The sequence below is a fragment of the Pleurodeles waltl genome, chromosome 6 (assembly GCF_031143425.1).
Source record: "Pleurodeles waltl isolate 20211129_DDA chromosome 6, aPleWal1.hap1.20221129, whole genome shotgun sequence".
Lineage (NCBI taxonomy): Eukaryota > Metazoa > Chordata > Amphibia > Caudata > Salamandridae > Pleurodeles > Pleurodeles waltl.
Genome location: NC_090445.1, coordinates 325947430 through 325970146, shown reverse-complemented (window position 1 = coordinate 325970146; position 22717 = coordinate 325947430). Strand labels below are relative to the sequence as shown.

At 47.6% G+C, this 22717-nt stretch overlaps 1 protein-coding gene across 1 annotated transcript in view; it reads right to left on the bottom strand.

The window, feature by feature from the left end:
* IPO4 (importin 4) overlaps nucleotides 1–22717 on the bottom strand; it is a 1872953-nt gene that overhangs the window by 1600868 nt on the left and 249368 nt on the right. The gene's annotated exons all lie outside the window — the stretch shown is intronic.

Genomic DNA, 22717 nt, shown 5'->3' with positions numbered 1-22717 from the left:
CAGCTCAGGACACCTTAGGGGCTGTCCTGGCTGGAGGGTGACTCCTCCTTGTTTTTCTCATTATCTCCTCCTGACTTGCCACCAAAAGTGTTACAGTTCCTGCAGGGGGAGGGCCTGCAGGACAGGCTTTGTTCCTGGCCACAGAGTGACAAGGGCACTCAACCCCATGTGGCCAGAAACCCGTCTGGATGTGGCAGGCTGGCAGAAACTGGTCAGCCTAGCACTAGTAGTTGGACTGGTATAAAGGGGGCATCTCTAAGATGCCCTCTGTGTGCATTTTTCAATAAATCCCACACTGGCATCAGTGTGGATTTATTGTGCTGAGAAGTCTGGTACCAAACATCCCAGTATTCAAATGTATCCATTATGGAACTGTGGAGTACGTGTTTGACAAACTCCCAGACAATATACTCTTTATGGCTACCCTGCACTTACGATGTCTAAGAATGGACTTAAACACTGTAGGGGCATTGTGCTCATGTAGCTGTGCCCTCACCTGTGGTATAGTGCACCCTGCCTTAGGGATGTAAGGCCTGCTAGAGGGGTGACTTACCTATACCACAGGCAGTGGGTTGTGAGCATGGCACTCTGAGGGGAGGGCCATTTCGACTTTGCCTTTTTCTCCCCACCAGCACACACAAGCTGTGAGGCACTGTGCATGTGCTGAGTGACAGGTCTCCAGGGTGGCATAATACATGCTTCAGACCTTTCCTGGCCACAGGGCCCTTGGTACCAGGGGTACAATTTACAAGGGACTTATATGTGTGCCAGGGCTGTGCCAACTATGGAGACAAAGGTACAGTTTAGGGAAAGAACACTGGTGTTGGGGCCTGGTTAATAGGGTCTCAGCACACTTTCAATCATAACTAGCATCAACAAAAGGCAAAAAGTTAGGGAGTAACCATGCTATCTGAGGCATTTTCCTACATGAGTCCACTGTGGTTTCACCCCCTCTCGGACTCCGTGACGTAGCCTCTGCACAAGGGCCCCCTCTCCCTCAGCCTCCGAGAGGCCCTAGTGTCAAAAACATCCCCCTGCTCCCCTGAGCTCAAGTCCACTGTGGTTTCACCTCTCCTGGGCTCCACGACAACACCTGCAGTCTCAGACCACAGGAGTCCCCAACTCAGAGTGTTCGTGGACAAGGAAACCGGACGCCAAAGCTCTCCCCTGCATCCCATGCCCCTGGTGAAGAGGACTAAAGGTGCACTTACGTCTCCAAGCACCACGTTTGCGACCTACCTGTTGGTTGTTCACAAATGGTCCCCCAGACAAAGCCTACAGCTTAAATGCACAAAGACCAATCCCCATTGAAATACACTGGGCACCCAATGCCGAACTGAACCTCTGCACCCGCCCGTCTCCGTGCTAACCAGAGTGACCTGTTGGTGTGGTCCTAACCCTTGCCCACTTCTCACCTTAAGTCTACAAGATTGGTCCAGTGAGTCGTGGTAAAGTGCTTGTTTGCTGAATGCGTTTTCCTTCCATAGGTTAACATTGAAGAACTCTGAAATTGTACTGTTGATTTTGGCAAATAAAAAGTAGTTATGCTTAAAACATACTTACCTCATAACTAAGTTGTTGGGATCAAAATATATATATAAAAAGAAGTGTTATTTTTCTCTGAGTATGTGTTTCATTTATTGCCTCTCTGAGTACAACAAATGCCTAGTACTACCCTCTGATAAGACTAACTGCTCACCCACACTACCAAAAAAAGAAAGCATTCGTCCTATCTACTTTTGCCTCTGCAAGCCAACTGGGGACCCATGGTGTGCTTCTTTTAAGTTCACCAAATAGAAAGCTGGCTTCCTATAACCCCAAATAACTAAATAGACCTGATTTAGGGATTTCTACACAAAGGCCAAAGAACCAGTATACAAGTCATGTGGCACACTGAGAATATACACAAAACATGGAGCTAGTGGTGCGACTACTCACAAATCTAGTGGTGTAGATACTCGACATTACATTATCTTGCTACTTTCCCTTTGCTTAGTTGATCATCTTTAAAATTACTTAGACTCAATGTCCTTGGAACATTGTATTCTACCGGTTTGGTGGTATGTCCGCTTTTGTTTTTGTCTAAGGTCAAACTTGAATAAAACAACATTTATAATAAACAAAAAAAAAAAAGAAGACCTGGCCATTTCCAGAGGGTTTGAATTTCCATCAACTGTTTTTTACATCGTCCGCCCTAAAACATAATTCTCGTATTGTCAGTGTGTACTACAAAGGTCTCATGAAACACTGTGATGTCATCCACCTGGAGACACGGAGTATAAATGAAAATTTAAGCTTTTTAGACCATACCTGTATCTAAGAAAGTGATTTTATGAGATATAGGTGTCTGTAGTAGTGTTCCTCGGAGGGGGTACGGAGGAAGTCTGTCAGGTTCATCAATAATAATTGCCAATCTCCACACTCTTAGCAAAATAAATCCTGTGAAAGCGTCAGAAATAATTAATGTAGTGCAAATGTCCTTTTTTTAAACTTTCCTCTTGGTTCCCCCAGGGGTGTGGAATTCCTACAGCCCGATGCCCATGGCATATTGTTTGGTGTCATGGACAACAAGTTTACAGGTTTATTTTTTCCTTGGGACAGTAGGCCCAATCCCCTGCAGCAAAACCCTTTGCCTAGCAATTTACACTACCACATTATGGAGAAGGGAAGGGAAACATCTGCAGTTGAAGTGATATTGGTGTTCATCTGTTAATGCTGTCCAAACTTATTTATGGTTCATTAATGTAAAAGCCTTATTAGGGTGAGTGCTATATTTAGGGTTACTAGCCCTAAAATGTTGTGGTATCTTCATCCATTCCTGTAGTGTCTTATGGGCAATGATTTGGAGACCTCAGCATGGGCTGAAGCAGAGTTGCAGGCCCATGCAGCAATGCTGGGCAACTCAGAGTGTATTTGTGGCAACCAGAGCATAGGTGTGGATAACTGCAATGCTCTTTTACTAGAAGTTAACAACTACCCTGGTCAAACTCCAACTTGTGCAAAATGCTGCGGCAAGGCTGATATTAGATATCCCAAAATATATGTCATTTCAAATGGACTGTGCAATCTTCAGTGGCTTCCACTTGTAATACTGAAGGCCATGCATATTGTGCATATGGCACTGTATGGTGCCGCAGCGGGTGGAACTGAAGCCATGTTTCAATGGTACTCCCACATAGACCTCTCAGATCAGGAACCTAGTTGTCATGCCTAAAGTGTGCACAAAGAGATGGGGGGTCCCATTTTCGGAAGCAGCTGCCAACATTTTCACCTGGATGGGATTCAACTGCATCTGCTTTTTTAGAAAAGTCTTAAAAACATGGCTTCTCTCTTTGTAATGTCCCAGTTTGTGTATGGGTTAGGAAGCCGGAATTCGTCTGTACGTAATGTTGCTTAGTCATTTACTCTAGCTTTTGTAAAAAGGCTCTGGGGTTGTGACAAGTTATCGCAGGGTGTGCATTCGGCGCCTAGATACCATTCGGCACCTAGATACCTTCCGGCATTAATGCGTTTCTCCTTTCGTCGGGTCGCGGCGCGTCGTTTCTTCTCTCTGCAGGAGAGCGATCCAGTCAGCACTCTCAGGTCCGGGCAGGACTTGCGTTGTTTTTACACGCCCAGCAGTGTTTGCGTTGGAAATCCAGCCGCACGATGATCCGAAACCCACGCAGCGCAGGTCTCGATCTCAGAGTCTCCGTCAGCGATGCTGCGCGTCATTTCTTCAGCTCCGTGCGTTTATTCTGCGGTCACGTTGATTTTCTGCCACAGAGCCGGTGGCACGTCATTTCTTCAGCCGCAGATCAGAGCTGTGTCGATCTTTCTGCCCCACGGCGCTCGGATTTCTTCCTCTTAGGCTGCCAGCTTCTCCTTTCAGGGTCACAGGAACTGGATGGGCACCACAGGGCAGAGTAGGAGTCTCTCCAGAGACTCCAGGTGCTGGCAGAGAGAAGTCTTTGCTGTCCCTGAGACTTCAAACAACAGGAGGCAAGCTCTAAATCAAGCCCTTGGAGATTTCTTCTCTAGATGGGAGGCATACAAAGTCCAGTCTTTGCCCTCTTACTGTGGCAGACGCAACTGCAGGATAGTTCCACAAAGCACAGTCACAGGCAGGGCAGCTCTTCAGCTCTTCTCCAGGCAGAGGTTCCTCTTGGTTTCCAGAAGTATTTAAAGTCTGTTGTTTTGGGTGCCCTTCTCATACCCAATTTCTCCTTTGAAGTAAGCCTACTTCAAAGTAAAGTCTCTTTTGAATGTGAAATTCTGCCAGGCCCCAGACACTCACCAGGGGGTTGGAGACTGCATTGTGTGAGGGCAGGCACTTTCAGGTGCGAGTGACCACTACTCCGCTCCCTCCTAGCACAGATAGAGCATCAAGATATGCAGGCTACACCCCAGCAACCTTTGTGTCACTGTCTAGTGAGAGGTGCAACCAGCCCAACTGTCAAACTGACCCAGACAGGGAATCCACAAACAGGCAGAGTCACAGAAATGCTATAAGCAAGAAAATGCTCACTTTCTAAAAGTGCCATTTTCAAACACACAATCTCAAAATCAACTTCACTAAAATATGTAATTTTAAATTGTGAGCTCACAGACCCCAAACTCCACATGTCCATCAGCTCCTAAAGGGAATCTACACTTTAATCAGATTTAAAGGTAGCCCCCGTGTTAACCCTATGAGAGGGACAGGCCTTGCAACAGTGAAAAAATGAATGTAGCAATATTTCACTGTCAGGACATATAAAACACTTTACTATATGTCCTACCTTAAGCATACACTGCACCCTGCCTTTGGGGCTACCTAGGGCCTACCTTAGGGGTGTCTGACTTGTAAGAAAAGGGAAGGTTTAGGCCTGGCAAGTGGGTACACTTGCCAAGTCAAATTTACAGTTAAAACTGCACACACAGACACTGCAGTGGCAGGACTGAGACATGATTACAGAGCTACTTACGTGGGTGGCAAAACCGGTGCTGTAGGCCCACTAGTAGCATTTGATTTACAGGCCCTGGGCACCTCCATTGCACTGTACTAAGGACTTACTAATAAATAAAAAATGCCAATCATAGATAAGCCAATTACATACACATTGTGAAAAGGAGCACTTGCACTTTAGCACTGGTTAGTAGTGGTAAAGTGCCCAGAGTAACAATAACAGCAAAATCAGAGTCCAGCACACATCAACAACCTGGGAAACAGAAGCAAAAAGTTAAGGGAGACCATGCCCAGGATGAAAAATCGAACACTCATCCCCCCCAGCTGAAAGTGGGGGAGCAACTACCCAACCTCATGGAAGTTCTCATCACTAAGGCGGAAGAACCTGGACAGACCATCAGCATTGGCGTGTTCTGTACCAGGACAGTGTTCCACCGTAAAGTCCATCCCCTGTAGGGAAATGGACCACCTCAGCAGTTTTGGGTTCTCACCCCTTATCTGCATTAACCATTTGAGGAGCCTGTGGTCGGTCTGTACTCTGAAGTGAGTCCCAAACCAGTAAGGTCTTAGCTTCTTCAGCACTCAGACCACAGCAAATGCTTCACGTTCTATGGCACTCCACCTACGTTCCCTGAGTAGTAACCTCCTGCTAATGAAGGCTATGGGTTGACCTAGGCCCTCTTCATTAAGATGTGCGAGTACTGCTCCAATACCATGCTCTGAGGCGTCTGTCGGCACAACAAGCTCCTTGGAGTAGTCAGGTGCTGTGCACATGGCAGCCTTCAGGGCATCAAAAGCGTTCTGGCAAGCCTCAGTCCAGATCACTTTCCTGGGTTGCTTCTTAGAAGTCATCTCAGTTAAGGGGTTAACAATATCCCTTAACAAAACTCCTGTAATATCCTGTGAGACCTAGAAAGGCTCTCACTTCCGTCTGGGTGGTGGGAGGCTCCCAAGCCAGAATTGTGTCAATCTTAGGCTGTAGGGGTGCCACCTGGTCACTCCCCACCTGGTGTCCTAAGTACACCACAGAACCCTGCCCTATTTGCCACTTGCTCACCTTAATAGTGAGACCTGCATTCTACAGGGCCTCCAACACTCTCCAGAGGTGTTGCAGATGTTCCTCCCATGTGGAACTCAAGACAGCAAAGTCATCCAGGTAGGCGGCACTAAACTCATCCAGCCCAGCCAACACCTGGTTGACTAACCTCTGAAAGGTGGCAGGGGCATTCTTCATCCCAAATGGCATCACTTTAAATTGAAAGTGTCCATCTGGGGTAGAGAATTCTGACCTCTCCTTGGCCCCCTCAGTTAAGGCAATCTGCCAGTACCCAGACGTTAAATCAAAAGTACTGAGGTACTTGGCAGCTCTCAACCAGTCAATGAGCTTATCAGCTCGGGGGATGGGGTGTACGTCAGTTTTGCTGATCACATTGGAGTCCCCGGTAGCCCACACAGAACCTGAGTTCTGGAGTGGCACCAGGTGCATCAGCCTTTAGGACCAACACCACTTGGCTGGCTCGAGGACTGCTGGAGTGCTCAATAACCCCTAGGGTAACTATTTTGGATACCTAATCCTTATGCATGCCCTGACCTTGTCAGTCACGCTGTAAACCTTCTGTGTAATAGGTGAACTGTCCCCAGTGTCCACATCATGTGTGCACAAGTGTGTGACTCCTGGGAACAGGGAAAACAGTGAGGAAAACTGTCCCAACACGTGGTGACAGTCACCTTGCTGCTCCTCAGTCAGGGAGGGGGAGAGGATCACTCCCTCCACTCACACATCTTTTTCTCCTGCACACAGGAGGTCAGGAAGAAACTCGCTCTCCTCCTCTACCCCATCATCTGTTGCAAGGATCATTGTCAGCTCAGTCCGCTCAAAGTGTGCCTTGAGGCGGTTGACATGTAGGACCCTTAAAGGGTTCCTTGGAGACTGCAAGTCCACCAGGTAGGTGACTTCGCTCTTGCGCTCCACCAGTTCAAATGGCCCAGTCCACTTATCCTGGAGCGCCCTAGGCTTCACTGGCGCCATCACCCACAGTTTCTGACCAGGTTGAAACTCAACCAGAGTGGCACTCCGGTCGTACCGCCGTTTCATATCCACCTGGCTTGCTTCCAGGGTCTCTGGAGCGAGACTCCTGGAGCGGGCAGTCTGATTTCTTAAAGCCAGCATGCAGCTAAATACATCCTGGGGTGGTTTACTAGGAGCTTTCTCCAAAGCTTCCTTCACCAGACTCAAAGGGTGGCCATAGATGAGCTCAAAGGGGCTAAAGCAAAGTCCTTTTTGAGGCACCTCCCTGTAAGCGAACAGAAGGCATGGCAAGAGGACATCCCACTTCCGCCGCAAGGCCTCTGGCAGGCCCTGGATCATGCCTTTCAAGGTGCGGTTGAATCTCTCAACCAGACCATTACCTTGGGGGATAGTAAGGGGTGGTGAACTTGTAGCTTACCCCACACACCTTCCACAGAGACTGCATATACGTAGATATGAAGTGGTACACCTATCCGATACCACTTTCTTGAGGAACCTCATGCGGGTAAAAACTCCCATCAAGGCACGGCCCACCACAGGGGTAGTGACGGTCCTTAGAGGAAATGCTTCTGGGTACTGGGCGCCATGGTCCACCAAGACCAGGATGAACCTGCTGCCCATGGCTGTCTTGGGATCCAGAGGCCCCACAATGTCAATACCAACCCTTTCAAAGGGGGGGTACTAACTACAGGAAAAGGTTGGAGGGGCGCCTTACATTTTCCCCCACTCTTGCCACTTGCCTGACAAATCTGGCAAGACCTACAGTAGGCATCAGAGTGCTTTCGCATTTGGGGCCAATGTAAGTGGGCGACAAACCTCTCAAAGGTCTTGTCCTGCCCCAAATGTCCAGCTAAAGGCACATCATGAGCCAGACCCAGCAGGAAGGCCCTAAAGCACTGGGGTACCACCAGCACACAGGCTGATCCAGTCTCAGGAAACTTAGGCTCGCTATACAGCAGGTCGTCCTCCCAGTAGATTAGGTGTGATCCTGGCTCCTCGCCAGCCGCCTCCTGCCGCAGCCCCCTAGAGTAGGGCATACCATCTGTGCCTCACAGAATGCCTCTCTGGTGGGACCTACTTCCTGCTGCCACTGCAACAGCTCAGGGATCTCCCCCAGTTCAGCCACCTGTTCCCCTGTAGGATCCTGGTTGTCAGTCAGGCTCTGCCTGGTCCCGGACCGTGGGAACTTCAGGGACCGGTTTTCCGCACCCCCTGCTCTTCCTCTTCTTGGCGGGCCCCTAGGACACTGTTTCAGGCTCCAGGGGCTCTTGACCACCCTGACGGCCTGCCATTGACCGGGTGGATATGCATACTCACAAAGGCAGACCCAACATCTCCAAGTGAGAGCTGTGTTCCACCTCCTTCCGAAGAGGAATCCGCCAGGTCACTGCCTAGCAAACAATCAACAGGCATGGTTTGGCTCACAGCTACCTTCAAGGTACCCGAGTCCCCCCCATTCAATGGGAACCTGCGCCACTCTACACAGGTGCTCTGAGTTGTCCACTGCAACTACTTGGTGAAGTACCTGGGGATCAATCTGCTCTTCAGACACCAGCTGACTCCTCACTGTAGTCACGCTGGCTCCTGGGTCTCTCAGAGCCTCCACCCTCTGTCAACTGATGGTCACCCACTGCCTGTACTTCTTAGTGTTTTCAGGCACTAGGGTTCTCTGGACCGTCTCACTGTCCCCTAGTGAGACAAGGGTCATTTCAGCTTGTTCCCACCCACCTGAAACCAACTCCTCCCCAAGCGCTACACTGGCCAAACCCTGGGACGGCTCACCAGTGGGTGCTGGTGTACTTTTGGGGCATTTGTGGTCTCTCCATGAAAGAATGAAACCTACCAGAGTTGTTCGGCGAGAGACTGTCTAAACTTGCACCCTCTGGAATCAGTTATTCCAGTCTAAGTCCCGCACAGGTGTAGATGGAGCATTCTGAGGATTTGCGTCATCATCATTACTACTGAATGTGGCAGAATGAAGTGAAGCTCTACCATCCCTGTCATCTGGAACTTCAAGGGCATCCAATGAACCTGGCTGATTATCATCTGAAGTATATTGGGCAAATTTAAATTATTCTTTTGCTCCTTTTTATCCGGGGACTTTGTTTTGAGGAACCATTGGTGGGACTGAAGCAGTAGACTAGGTGGATGGGGGATTGATGTGTCAGAAACCAACCTTGAAGGAAGTGAATCTTTGATAGCTATCCTTGACCATTTCCTGGAGATAGCTGAACATCTCCAAAGGAATCTGTACCATGTGTGCAGTAGGTTGTCTCAAACCATTACCATATTTACCGCAACCAGATAATCCTGGTGAGTTTAGTTCTGGGGGTTTGCAATTCAGGATGTGTGACTCATAATTACCATCAGAATCCATGTAGCTCATTTTAAGATTAGATGGTTGAAAGTCATGGTCCTCTTCACTGAAAAAAGCCTGTATTTCGTCCATGTCTGCTTCTAATTCTGGACCTGAAGACACATCCTGCATGCAGCAACTTTCTTTGTGACATTATTGGCACCAGAGAGATAAAAACATGTGAAGTCAGTGTTAGAGACTGCTTCGTCGTCATTGTGTAGTTAGTCGCTGAAGAGAGATTTACTTACATTGTCGATGATGTTGTACTAGTCATCGACAATTGCTTTTTTGTCACTTTATTGGAATTGAATCCATCAACAAGTCCACTGACTGTGCCGTGATCTACGGGTATTAAGCCGATGATTCAACAGTGGCACACTGTGTAGTCTATGGCGGTACTGCCTTTGACAGTTCTGGCGGTGAAGATTGTCCTGCAATCAAAAAGTGCTTTTCCATCAAAAATGATGAGGCTAAGTCACTCAGACTGTTTCCCAGTTGTCGTCAATGAGGAGTTTGGAGCAGACCCACCTTGTTTTTGGTCTTTCTGCATAACTGTGTTTCTCTGAATAAACAACTTAAGTCAGGGATCTCTTCACTTTTCTTGCTCGGTTTAGCTTTTCAAGGATGTAAATCTGTGAAACATCCAATGCTGGAGCAGCTAGCCTCGCTCCCCGAGTCATAGTGTATCCCTGCAGATCTGAGTTAGCTTTGATATTTTAGGGAAGAATTAAAGAGACCACCAAAAGACATGCACACATTGGGGGGAAAAAATAGATCCCATAATTATCCGCACACAATCTTTAGAAGATAAGTTGATAAAAATCTAAGCAGGAAATAGTGACTCAAAGACCAAGATAAGAGCTTTGCAGAAAGACTGGAGGGAGCAGAAAATCATTCTAGAAGAAACAATATAAAGATAATAAATGTTCCAAGGGTAGTGAAGGAAAAGACCTGAAGTCCTTTGTAGTTACTCTAAGGGAAAGTATTTAGGGGGATCAGTGAGGCAGGTTTAGAGCACAAAATACAGAGAGTACAACGAGATTTCTTTTGTTGCAACCCGCTTTGCCAGAAACCAATAAGATGTTGGTTAATTTTCTAGCATACACCATTGAGCAAATACTCATTACAGTATTACAGGCAAAGTCTATTTCATATTAAAAAAGCATACTTTATCAAATTGGATATTTTTCGAGCAACAGAGAGGGAGAAAATGGGCTTTAGGGCAAAGAATGGAAGAACTTTGCACCCTGGGCACTAATGCGCAAATGAAGTTCCCAGTCATGTTGAGAGTGATGAAGGACAACTAAATGTGCAACTTTAGATGGAAAAGGTATATGAGCCGATTAATCATTTGAAAAGCTAACACTCAAGGCAAGGGAAAGAGCAATAAATTGATACAACTAAGTCACAGGGAGGTAGGAGGCATATGGTCTATAAACAGGCACTAAGGTACTGCCAAAAAGCTAAAATAGTGGTAGATTCCTCTTGGGAAAGTTTTCACTAGCTGGAGAGATAGTTTGGGGGAGGAGACAAATGAAAATCCCTGACCTTTTCTATAGCAGATTCTAGATATGGAATTAATAGTATGGGAGAAAGATAAGATAAGATGATGGACAACTTGAGGATAAAACTTATAACAGGGTTTCAATGGACTGCGCGTAAAAAAGAAACTGAGACTGGTCTTTGAATATTTAAAAAGGTGTGACGCTCAAATAATGACACTACAAGAGAACCATGCCACCAAGTCTGAGTGTGAGACTCTGTTTTGTAGGGTGGAATGGGTTCAACAAGTGATCACTACAGTGCAGATATGTATTATCAAGAAGGGTGAATATAGTAAGAAAGTGGAACAACACAGATGTATTAGATACAATACGCAGTACTATAGCAAAAATCTAAGTACGCAACTATTTTAGCATGCGGACGTTTTTATGGCCAGAACATGGATGACCCAGGACTACTGAGATATTTACTCTCACACTTTTCAATATAAAGTACCTATGACAGTAGGGGGATTTCATCACAATACTTGATAATGAATTAGATAGGTTGACCGTACACCCACACATAAATTCACTCAGTTCAGATCCCTAAAATGTACTGCTCAAGATTTGGGTCTGAACGATGCAAGGCATGAAAGGGACACAGATAGAATATACTTTTCATAGTAAAAGATACAGCCATTTCTCAAGAAAAGCTCTATGGTAGCTAGGTGTAGTTTTCAAAGAGTGTTACAGATATTAGGCACATCACTGCATATATATATATGCAATCATGCAGCTGTTTGACAATTAGGTTTTAAGGATGAGTGTATTCCTTGTTGGTGGATCATAGGATATTGGCATGACAGGCAATGTCACAACTATTAAAGGAATACTCAAGGGCCTTTTTTAACATAATGTAAACAGCTGTTCTCCAAGTATTGTGCGGAACAAATATAAAGCATTAATAATAGGAGTTGCTACTAAGTGGTCCGTTTGAGCAGCTCATACTGAAGAACGCAAAACAATAGATCAAACCAGGGAAAATAAATCAAGTATAAGTGAACTGGATGTAAAGACTTGCAGATGGGAAAGCAATCATAGCATACTAAACTTGATTTTAATTATAAGTAGGCGAACAAAAACAGCTATATGAGAAATGAGCAAAATGTGGTATTTTAAATATGGTGTGAGGAGTGGGAATTCATCATCTTGGACAAGTAAAACTGAAATAACAAGGAACTATATTAAACCCATACAAAAAGAAGAGGATGAGAGGGGAGTGTTTAGGAATACAGAAGTTTTTCAGAATAATTTTCAAGTTAAACATAAATATGAGGTAATAGCAGGGAAGAACACAGTTAAACGGTCGATAGCAGATAGAACATTAGCATCACTGAAAAAGGTACATCAAGGGATGTTCCCCGAAGAAGTTAGTGAATCTGAGGTAAGAAAGATCATTATGGGTCTCAAACATTGCAATGTAACGGGCCCAGGTAGTATACAGAGTTAACGGTCTTAAACTGTTTTTGAAGATTCTGACTTCAGGACTTACAGTTATTTAATTCAACACTGCACAAATATGAGAGTATACTTCCATCTTGGTATGAGGCAACTATGCACACACTCAAGCCTAACAAGAACCCACGGAAATGTGATTCTTCCATGCCCATTTCGTCACAAAATGTAGAGCGTAACATTTTTGCAACTATCATGGCAACTAGATTAGCATCAACAATGAAGGGAACTAGTGCACGAAGACAAAGAAATAGTTTCTTAGCTGTAACTCAAGTTCTCTCGTAGGGGAATTTCCATTATAGTCATAAGCACCAAATACTCCCGCCCATGTGCAGGGACCCCAGAGAAATTTTTCAAAGTATTTCTTCTTAAATGTAGATGTTCATCTGTCTTCGAGAAGACCTACATAGTCACTTGAGAAAAAAATATTATACAGCCTATAGGAACAGGCTACAATAGTACAATTCTTCATCCTGAATGTATAAAAGAAAAAAAAGGGGGGCTTAAGGATGTAGGGTCCACGTTCTTAGAGGAGCACCAAATGCAAAATCACAACCTCAACACTGTCTCATACAGTGATGATACCCAGCTGATCCTCTACCTCACTAAGGACCCCGCCACCGCCAAAACCTAACCTCCACGAAGGAATGAAGGCCACTGCCGAATGGATGAAGAACAGCTGCCTGAAACTGAATTCTGACAAAACTGAGGTCCTCATCCTCAGCTCCATCCCTTCCGCCTGGGACGACTCCTAGTGGTCTGCCACACTGGGAACCGCACTGAAACCCACCAACCACGCACGCAACCTGGGATTCATCCTGGACTCCTCACTATCAGTGACCCAGCAGGTCATTGACCTGGTGCTTCAACACACACTGCATGCTTCTGAAGATCTACAAATGGATCCCCACTGGAACCAGAAGGACAGTCACCCATGCCCTCATAAGCAGCAGACTGGACTACGGCAACACACCCTATGCAGGAACCACAGCCAAGCTCCAGAAAAGACTGCAGAGCATAAAGAACACCTCTGCACGCCTCATCCTGGACATCCCTCGCCACAGCTACATCACAGCCCACCTGAGAAACCTGCACTAGCTCCCCGTCAATAAGAGAATCACGTTCAAACTCCTCACCCACGTTCACAAGGCACTGCACAACACCGGACCAGAATACCTCAACAGATGGCTCTCCTGCACCCCGACCAGACAGTTTCGCTCCGCTGACCTTGCCCTCACCATCGTCCCACGCATCCACCGAACGACCGTCGGTAGCAGATCGTTTTCCCACCTCGCCACCAAGACGTGGAACACTCTTCCCACCCACCTGCGACAGACACAGGACCTACTTACCTTCAGGAGACACCTCAAGACTTGGCTGTTCGAGCAGTAGCCCCCTGCATCCCCCCCAAAGTGCCTCGACCCTCACAGGTGAGTAGTGCGCTTTACAAATGCTCTGATTGATTAATTGAAAATCTTTTCCACTCGAAGGCATATGCAGAACATGTTGAAGGCCACTTAGCCTCACAAACGTCCATCCAGTCCTGCAGCAGATTCAAGTGTCTGTACTGCATTACCTCAGGAGCCATGCCACCAAATTCAAAGAGGAGAGACTGGAGTGTAGCATCTGGCCTCCGAACTTCGTTAGCAAGTTTGGTCTGCATAGCAGCTTGAAATGTGGACGGTCAGACCGATGAAGGAGGTCTTTGAACCACCACTGATGTGGCCACTCAGGAGTTATTAGGATCAACTTGGCTCTCGAGCACAGCTTGATGAGGACTGATGGAATCGGGGTAATCGACTAAAAAAGCGTAGAGAAATCTGCTAGACCAGTTGATCCAGAGGGCATTCCCCAGTATCCCTAGTAGGAAGTACCTCGAGGAAAAGTTTTTGCATTTTCTGCTTTCTGTGGTTGGCGAACAGGTTGATGGCTGGGGTGCCCCACAGTTGAAAGATGTGGATGAAGTCATCGTGTAAGACCCACTCGTAGAACCCTGCTGAAAGAGTCTGCCTCTGCAATGTGCACCCCTGGAAGGTGAGTTGTGGTGATCATTAGATCCCTGGCTGTGAGCCAATTCCAGATTGCCTATACCTCTCGTGTGATAAGGACCTAGACGTAATCCCTCCCTGCACATCAGGTGAAACACCCTTAGCTCTAGATGGACTGCCCATCGATATGGTATGTCTTTCTCTCTGAACATTTGCCATGGATTTGGAAGTTATCTATGTGAGCACCTCATCCCAGCAGTGAGGCATCTGTCACCATTGTTTCAGGAGGAACATCCCTCAAAGCAGGTTTTTTGGAGAGCATCACCATTTCAGGGAAAGCTTCACATGATGAGATCGTACTATCCGGTCTTCACAATTGCTTGTTAATTGGTCCCACTGGTCCAGTGGCGTAGCGTGGGTTGTCAGCACCCGGGGCAAGGCAAGTAATTTGCGCCCCCTAACCCGTGGATTTTAGCACTCGCGAGCGCGCCCCCCCCCCCCAGATGTCGCGCCCGGTGCAGCCGGCCCCCCCCCTGCACCCCCCACGCTACGCCACTGCACTGGTCCTCGAAACATTCCTGCAGAGGTCTCATGCGAAGATGAGCATTCAGTGTGCAGAAGATGCAGTAGGCCTTTGTGAGGAGAGAGGATACCCTTCTGACAGTTAGATGGGAAGCTGTTATGAGAGAGTGACACTTCCGAAGGATTGATAAGCGTCTCTCCTCCGAAGGACACACTTTTGCCTGTACTGAGTCGATGGAGGCTCACAGCTAGTAAAGTTTATACAAGGAGAGGCATTGATTTTTTTTATGTTTGATGTTTCTTGAGATGTTGACCCCTTGATTAGCCAATCGTCAAGTGTTAGAAATTGGGTTTCTGGTTGGCTAGGGTATGCACCTAAGCCAGGCAGAATCCACCCACTCTCGTGAGGGCAAGGGAGGTACACGTTCAAGATATCCCCTGCTCACCCCCTTGGTAGCTTGGCACGAGCAGTCAGGCCTAACCTGGAGGCAATGTGTAAAGTGTTTGCAGAGCACACTCAACACACTTGACGCACTGTCCCCACCACAAAGGAAACACAACACCAAGTTATATGAAAATATACTGTATTGTACACAACGCAATTATCAGACCAAACATCACATATTAGTAATATCTTGCTACCTTAGCAGTTGTCAGAACGTTACACATTAGCTACTCTGTAAAACTAGCAGTAGTCACATATAACACACAGGTTACTCAGTATTCTGCAACAAAAGCAGTAGTCAGGAAACACGTTATTACACCAAAGCACTTGTCATAAGAATATCAAACACCCATATTAGAAACAATATAAAACGTATGGCAAGTCAGAAAAACATATTAGCATGTCATGTCCATAAAATGAACATTTGTATACATGTATGAAACATCATCCAACAGGTAAGTGACATAAATCAATGAAGTCTTTAAAAAAACTTATGTTGTATATATGGTCTTTTAGCAGTACCTGGTTCAGATGAGGGCACTTCCAGTGCTAGTGGAATGAAAATGGGGCCCCCAGTGGTCCTCTGCGCCAAACCGGGGCCACCCAAGAATCCTGGGTGGGGGGCAGGGGCAGTGCCCTCCCCCCCCCCCCCTTGCAAACCCCCCTCCCATCCCTCCCCCACCCTCCGTATTAGTGACAGGCCCCTCCTGGGACCCGCGATTGCTGGGGGCCAACTGGGCCTCAACCGGCCCTCACAAGGGGGGCCAAAGTCAGCAAACAACTCCGGAAGGAGGAGTGGGGGTGCCATGCACCCCCTCCGCTTTATTAACGTGCCCCTCCTGGGGCCCGTGATCTCTGAGGGCCCTCCCCTCCCCCCAAGCCTTCAGCGGCCCTCCACCGAGGGGAGACCAACACAAGGGCACAAGCCCAAAAGGGGCCGGAAATGAGACCGTTGGTGCGGGGGGCTTCTGGCGAGGCTTCCACCCCACCTGCAGTCTCCAAAAATATCCTTAGCACCACAGGAGCAATCACGCTCCTAGCGCAGGGAATAGGGGAGAGGGATTCCCCCTTGTACCCTGTTGTCCTGCTTCCAGGGCAGCCCTGGGATCCAAAGGGAGATCTACGATGAGGTCTTCCTTCCACCTGAGGCCGCCTGTATGCACTCGCCCGCACCCGGTCTGGTGCGCAAGTATCCCAGTTTCTTCTCCCAGTGGTGTTGAGCCCAAGCAAGGGCCTTCTGGTGCCCAGTGGGCACTCCTCAGAGCGAACCTCGCCCCAGGTGCACCACTAGGAGTACGTTTGCTCCAAGTTCCTTTATCGTCAGTTTTCTCGTGCTCCAGGAGCACAAAGAAAAAGCGCAACTCCGGCGCTGCACTGAACATAGCCCGGGTCGTGGCAGTGATTTTATCTACCACACAATAAGAGCTCTCAAGTGCTGCAGAAACAACGGTGAAGCGATTCTCCAAAGCGTGCTTCAAAGTAGGTACAGCAGAGCACCACTCCTGGTGCACTGCACCATTTTAGCGAAGCGCCTTCCAGGCGCTATAAAGTAAAACATTGAAGCACTCCTCCTGCTGTAGATGGATGCAGGGGTCAGGGACCACAGCACCCTACCCCTGGGTGACAATGCCCAAGGAAAAGACTCACAGGTGGAGGGGCCCAGCAACAGAGTCCTTACAGTGACCAAGCAGGTCACAGGTCAGCACAGCAGCAGCAGTCCATGGGGGTTCCTGGTGAGTCCTTCCTGCCTTCTGTGTCCAGTTCCAAAATGTCTCCAAGCATCTCCAAATTGTGGGGAAAACTCCCCTGTACTTATACTCAGTTTTTACAGTGTCTTATAATGGAAGGGGAGAGGAGGTTCCAACCAGTTACAACTGCTTCTGGAAGAGCCCCCTCTCTCCTCCACCACAGGCTCCAAACATCAGTTGGGGGTAAACTACCCTATTGTGTGAGGTCAGTATACAACCTTTACAAATGTAGGTGTGCCTGCCTCTCCCTTCTCTCAGCCCAGGACGACTATTCAGTATGCAGATGCAACTCTGACACCTCCACCCTCCCTGTGTACAGGCTGTCTGAAAAGTATGCACAAAGCACAACTGTCACTCTGCCCAGACGTGGATTGCAGTCAAGCTGCAAAACAACAGTCATAAGCACAGAGAAATGCTCACTTTCTAGAAGTGGCATTTCTGTAATAGTAATCAAAAATACACCTAAACGTACACAAAAGGAGAGCACTGGGAGTGTTGCTAACCCACACCACCTCCCAAAAGAAATCTGTATAATCACTAAAGGTGTGGGGTAGTGGGAACTGAGGGTGGGACTAGGTCAGTCTTCCTTCAGTGACCGGTATTAGTTAAGTCGCTTAAGATCCTGAAGCGGCGAAATCATTGTTCAGAAAATGTCCAAGCAAGGGGGTGCTGTGTTGTCCTACAGGGGGAGGGGGGATTTCCCTTACGGACTAGGTGGTCTCACACACATAATAGTGTCTTGCTTCATCATTTGACCACCTAGCCCCACCCAAGTAAGATGATACTACTTGGGCGGACTCAACCTCTTGGTTAAAAGAACCAGAGGGAGTGCTGAAATTAAACTGACTGGATAATCACAGAGATGCAGAATGGGTGAAAAATAAAATTACCAAACATGTCACCAGTGGCTACTGTTAGTTTTAATGGGGGTGCATGCTGGTAAGGCTAAGAACAAGGGGGGAGAGGCTCATTAGAGAATAATGTCTCTTGGAGTCTAAAAAGAAATATGTATGACCAACATGTTTCTGCCCTCACAAAATGCTGGTAGCTCCGGGGCATTGGTGCTCAAAGTGAATAATGAATGTCCTACCTGAACAAGTAGTTCACGGTGGGGTAGGTCTATAATAGCCCAGGGTTGGGGGCGGCTTGCCTCTGGTCTGGCTAGTGCCATGGGGGGTACCTACATGCCGGAGTCAGCATGAACTACTTGTTCCGGTAGGACATTCATTATTCACTTTGAGCACTGCCCTGCAAATACAAAGGACCAAGAAACTCCAGTGGACAGCGGCACTGTATGACCAAGCAAGAAGAAACTATATTTAAAGGGACTCCCACCTTACTCCAGAAGCGCGAGTCCCCAACACTCTGCACCAGATGCTCCTGGCCTGTGACTAGAGAAACCAGCGACCCAGAGAGGATCCCCAGACTACTCAGACAACGTGTCCTCCCTGGGCTGACCTCTCTGTACCCCACGACGACACCTGCAGAGGGAATCCAGAGGACTCCCCTGACCACGACTGCCCAGAACAAAGAAACCTGACGCCTGGAAGAAGCACTGCACCCGCAGCCCCCAGGCCATGAAGAACCAACCACTGGTGCAGCAGTGACCATCAGGCAGCCCTCACCCTTGCCCAGTCAGTGGCTGGCCCAAGAAGCCCCCCCCGTGCCCTGCCTGCAACATCTGAGTGACCCCCGGGTCCCCCCATTGATTTTCATTACAAACCCAACGACTTGTTTGCCCACTGCACCCGGCCGCCCCCCTATGCCGCTGAAGGTGTACACTATGTGCCTACTTGGAACTAACCCCCGTGCTCTACAAAACCCTCCTGGTTTGCTCCCCGAGGACGCAGGTACTTAACACAGGTACTTATCTGCCAGCAGACTGGAACCGAAGCACCCCCTGTCTCCATAGGTAACTATGTCATTTGGGCTCCTCTGTGACTTCTGCACCTGACCGGCCCTGTGTTGCACACTCCAAGGATACTCCCTCAGCCCCTCCCTCTTCAACGTCTACATGGCACAGCTCGCCAACATCGTCCGATCCCACGGCCTTAACATCGTCTCCTACGCGGTCGACACAGAACTGATCCTCTCACTCACGAAGGACCCAGCCACCGCCAAAACCAACCTCCACAACGGACTTCATGCCATCGCCAACTGGATGGAGGTAAGCTGTCTCAAACTGAACTTGGATAAGACCGAGATAGTCATCCTCGGCTCCAACAAGTCAGCATGGGACGACCCCTGGTGGCCTGCCACTCTAGGAGCCGCTCCAACTCCCACCACCCACGCACGCAACCTCGCCTTCATACCGCACTCATCGTTCACTATGACCCAGCAGGTCAACACCGTCTCATCCTCATGTTTCAACACACTTCGCATGCTTTGCAAGACCTTCAGATGGATCCCCACTGAAACCAGAAGAACGGACACCCACGCCCTCGTCAGCAGTCAACGCACTCTACGCTGGAACAACGGCCAAGCTCCAGAAGAAACTTCAGCGCATTCAGAACGCCTCAGCCCGACACATCCTTAACCTCCCTCGCCACAAACACATCTCAGCCCACCTCAAAGACCTTCACTGACTCCCCATCAAAACAAGGATCATCTTCAAAATCCTGATCCACGCTCAGAAGGCTCTCCACAACGCCAGCCCTGCCAACGAGCATCTCAACTTCCACGTCCCGACACGCCAACTCCACTCCGCCAACCTCACCCTTGCCACCATCCCCTGCATCCAACGTACCACAACCAGCGGCAGATCCTTCTCCCACCTCGCCGCCAAGACCTGGAACTCCCTTCCTGTCAACCTACGTCTGACCCAGGACCTCCTGACCTTCAGGAAGCGTCTCAAGACCTGCCTATTTGAGCAGTTCCACCCACCCCCTCAAATGATTGATTGATTGATTGATGGTTGCTGGTTCTGGGTGTTTGGGGTTGACTTGAACCCCCAAAGGTGTGGGAGAGAGAAACCATATACTAAAAGGAAAAAAATAAAAATAAATGGAAGGTGAAAATCACTACCAACCCAAAAACCATAGAACAGGGGGGGAAGTATTAAAACCCCAAAGTTAAGTAGATAGGATTCCCCAGGTGACCGTGTGCAGAGTTGTAACCCTGGGTCAGTGTCCATAGGATAACATGTGGAAGTCACAATTGGAGTTTCGAGTTCTAGGACCCTTCCCAAAGGTCCCTTAGAAACCCCATTGGGACATGGGAGGTTCAAGAGTGCCCCCACCCGGTTATACCCAAAGAAGTGGAGAACCTACACCAGGGAGCCCAGGTGCATAGGACTGAAGTTTTGTCGGAACCTCCTGTTAAAGTCAATGGGGACCTCAGGTGTCCAGGTGTTTGCGACCTGTGGACCAGATCGGTGGAACCCAGGCATTGATTCCAGAAAAAGAGGACCCAAGGAAAGAGGGACTCCCACATCAACGACGAGGAATGATTCAAGCATGTGAATCCATGAAAGATACCAATACTGGATAACTGCAGTTACAGGTAACTCATTTTCTGATTCAGTATTGGGTCTTTCATAGATTCACATGTCCAAATCAGAATACCAAGTGGTTTCCAGTGCTCTGTTATGAAACAATATAATATTTGCAGACGGTGGGTAATATTGCAATATAATTACATTTTGAAATCATAATATATATATATAAACCAAATAACGGTTACATTAATTAATACCCTGTAATAACCGAACATAGGGAGCTTTGTAAAGAAACGTTCCTCTAAATAGAGGCTCACCTTACTGTAACAAATGAACTAACACCGCTTGTCCTATGGCTGCATCTTCTCGGAGTGCCGACTGCAGGCAGTAGTGCTGCATAAATGTGTGGGCATTCTTCCACGTTGCAGGACAGCAAATCTTCTCCAATGGCACACCCGCAAGATGGGCAGCTGAGGTGGCTACTGCTCTTGTTGAGTGTCCCTTGGCCCTTAGCGGTTTTCCCGCCTTTGAATGACAAAACTGGATTGTAGATGTAATCCACCCCACGACCGTGGTTTTAGTAACTGAGTACCCTTGATGTGTCCGACAATATGACACGAAAAGCTGATCAGATTTGCATACGTCTTTTGTACGATACAAACAGAATTTAAGGCATATCTTACGATCCAAAATATGAAGCGATTGCTCAGCTGAGGTCGCTGGTTTGAGAAAAAAGTGTGTAGAATGACTTGTTTAATCAGATGGAAGTGAGTTGGTCCATTTGAAATAAATCTAGGATTTGTTCTCAAGAGGACGTAGACATCAGTTAAATGCAAGAATGGATCTTGTATAGTGAAAGCTCGTATCTCACTGACTCTTCTTGCAGAAGTGAGTGCTAACAGTAATGCTAATTTCCAGGTTAGAAATTTTAAGTCTGTTTTGTAAATGGGTTCAAATGGTTGTTTCATTAACTGTGAAATTACTATATTAAAAATGCCATTCCGACGCTGGAGCTCTAACCGGAGAGAAAGCCCTGAATAATCCTCTCATGAACTGTTTGATTAGTCTCTCTGAGCAAAAGGATGAAGAATGAGATGACTTTCTGTATCTCAATACTCCTGCAAGGTGGACTTTGACCGATGCATGCATCAATCCAGATTTAGCCAGAGATAGGAGATGGCAGAATCTGCCAAGGTGATACCTTTAAAGGATGCAAGTTAGATTGTTGACACCACATGCAGAATCTTTTCCATTTTAATCTATATGTTTTGTTGGTGAAATCAGCCCTTGCCTTAAGACAGGTTTTCTTTACATTTCTGAGAAACGTCTAGAAGAGGAGAGATGTTGGGTCTGGATGGAGAACCTGGCCCATGTCCCTGGTCAGTAATGTTGGAAGTGGTGGAAGGTGAATGGGTTTGCATTCCGACCTCAAAAGAAGTTCTGATTATAAGTGTTGTCTTGACCATCTGGGAGTAATGAGGATCAGGCAACAATGCTCCCTTTTCATTTTCCTGAGAACTACTGGTATGAGGGGGAAGCGTAACCATAAATCATTGACCAACTCATTAAAAGGGCACTCCCCCCACAAACCTGGGAGCGGGTACCAACTGGCGTATAACTAGCATTTGGCGTTCCTGTCTACCGCCAAGAGGTTGAACGCCAACCTAACCCCAGCATGAGAATATTTTGTCTGTCTGCTTTTGATCCAGCTCCCACTCGTGACAGCGGTCTGTTGTCCTGCTGAGTGTGTCTGCTAGGTTGGTGCTGATTCCTGACAAATGCTCTGCCTTTAGCGATATGATGTGAACAGCGAGCCAATTCCAGAGATCCTGGGCCCCTTGGGAAAGAGTTAGTGATAGTGTCCCTCCTTGCTTGTTTACATAATGCATGCTCGCCGTATTGTCATACTTAGAGGAAAAGCCTGCAGAGTGAGAAATATGGCTTTCAATTCTAGCCTGTTAAAATGCCATATTTTCTGTTGTGTTGATCACTGCCCCTGAATTTGCAAGTCTTGCAGTTGGCCACCCCAGCTTTGCAAAGAGACATGTGTTAGTGAAAAACCTGGGGATCTGAGGTAGAAACTTGAGTCCTTGTGCCAAATGAAGTTTGAGACCACCATACAAGAGCCTTTTTCATGGCTAGAATGAGACCCACAACACAGTTGCATGATCCTTCTGTCTGGATCCACTCTTTCTGCAATTCTTCTTGCAACGGTGTCATCTTCAGTTGTGCCAGAGGTACTAGACTGATTGGAGAAATCATGCCCA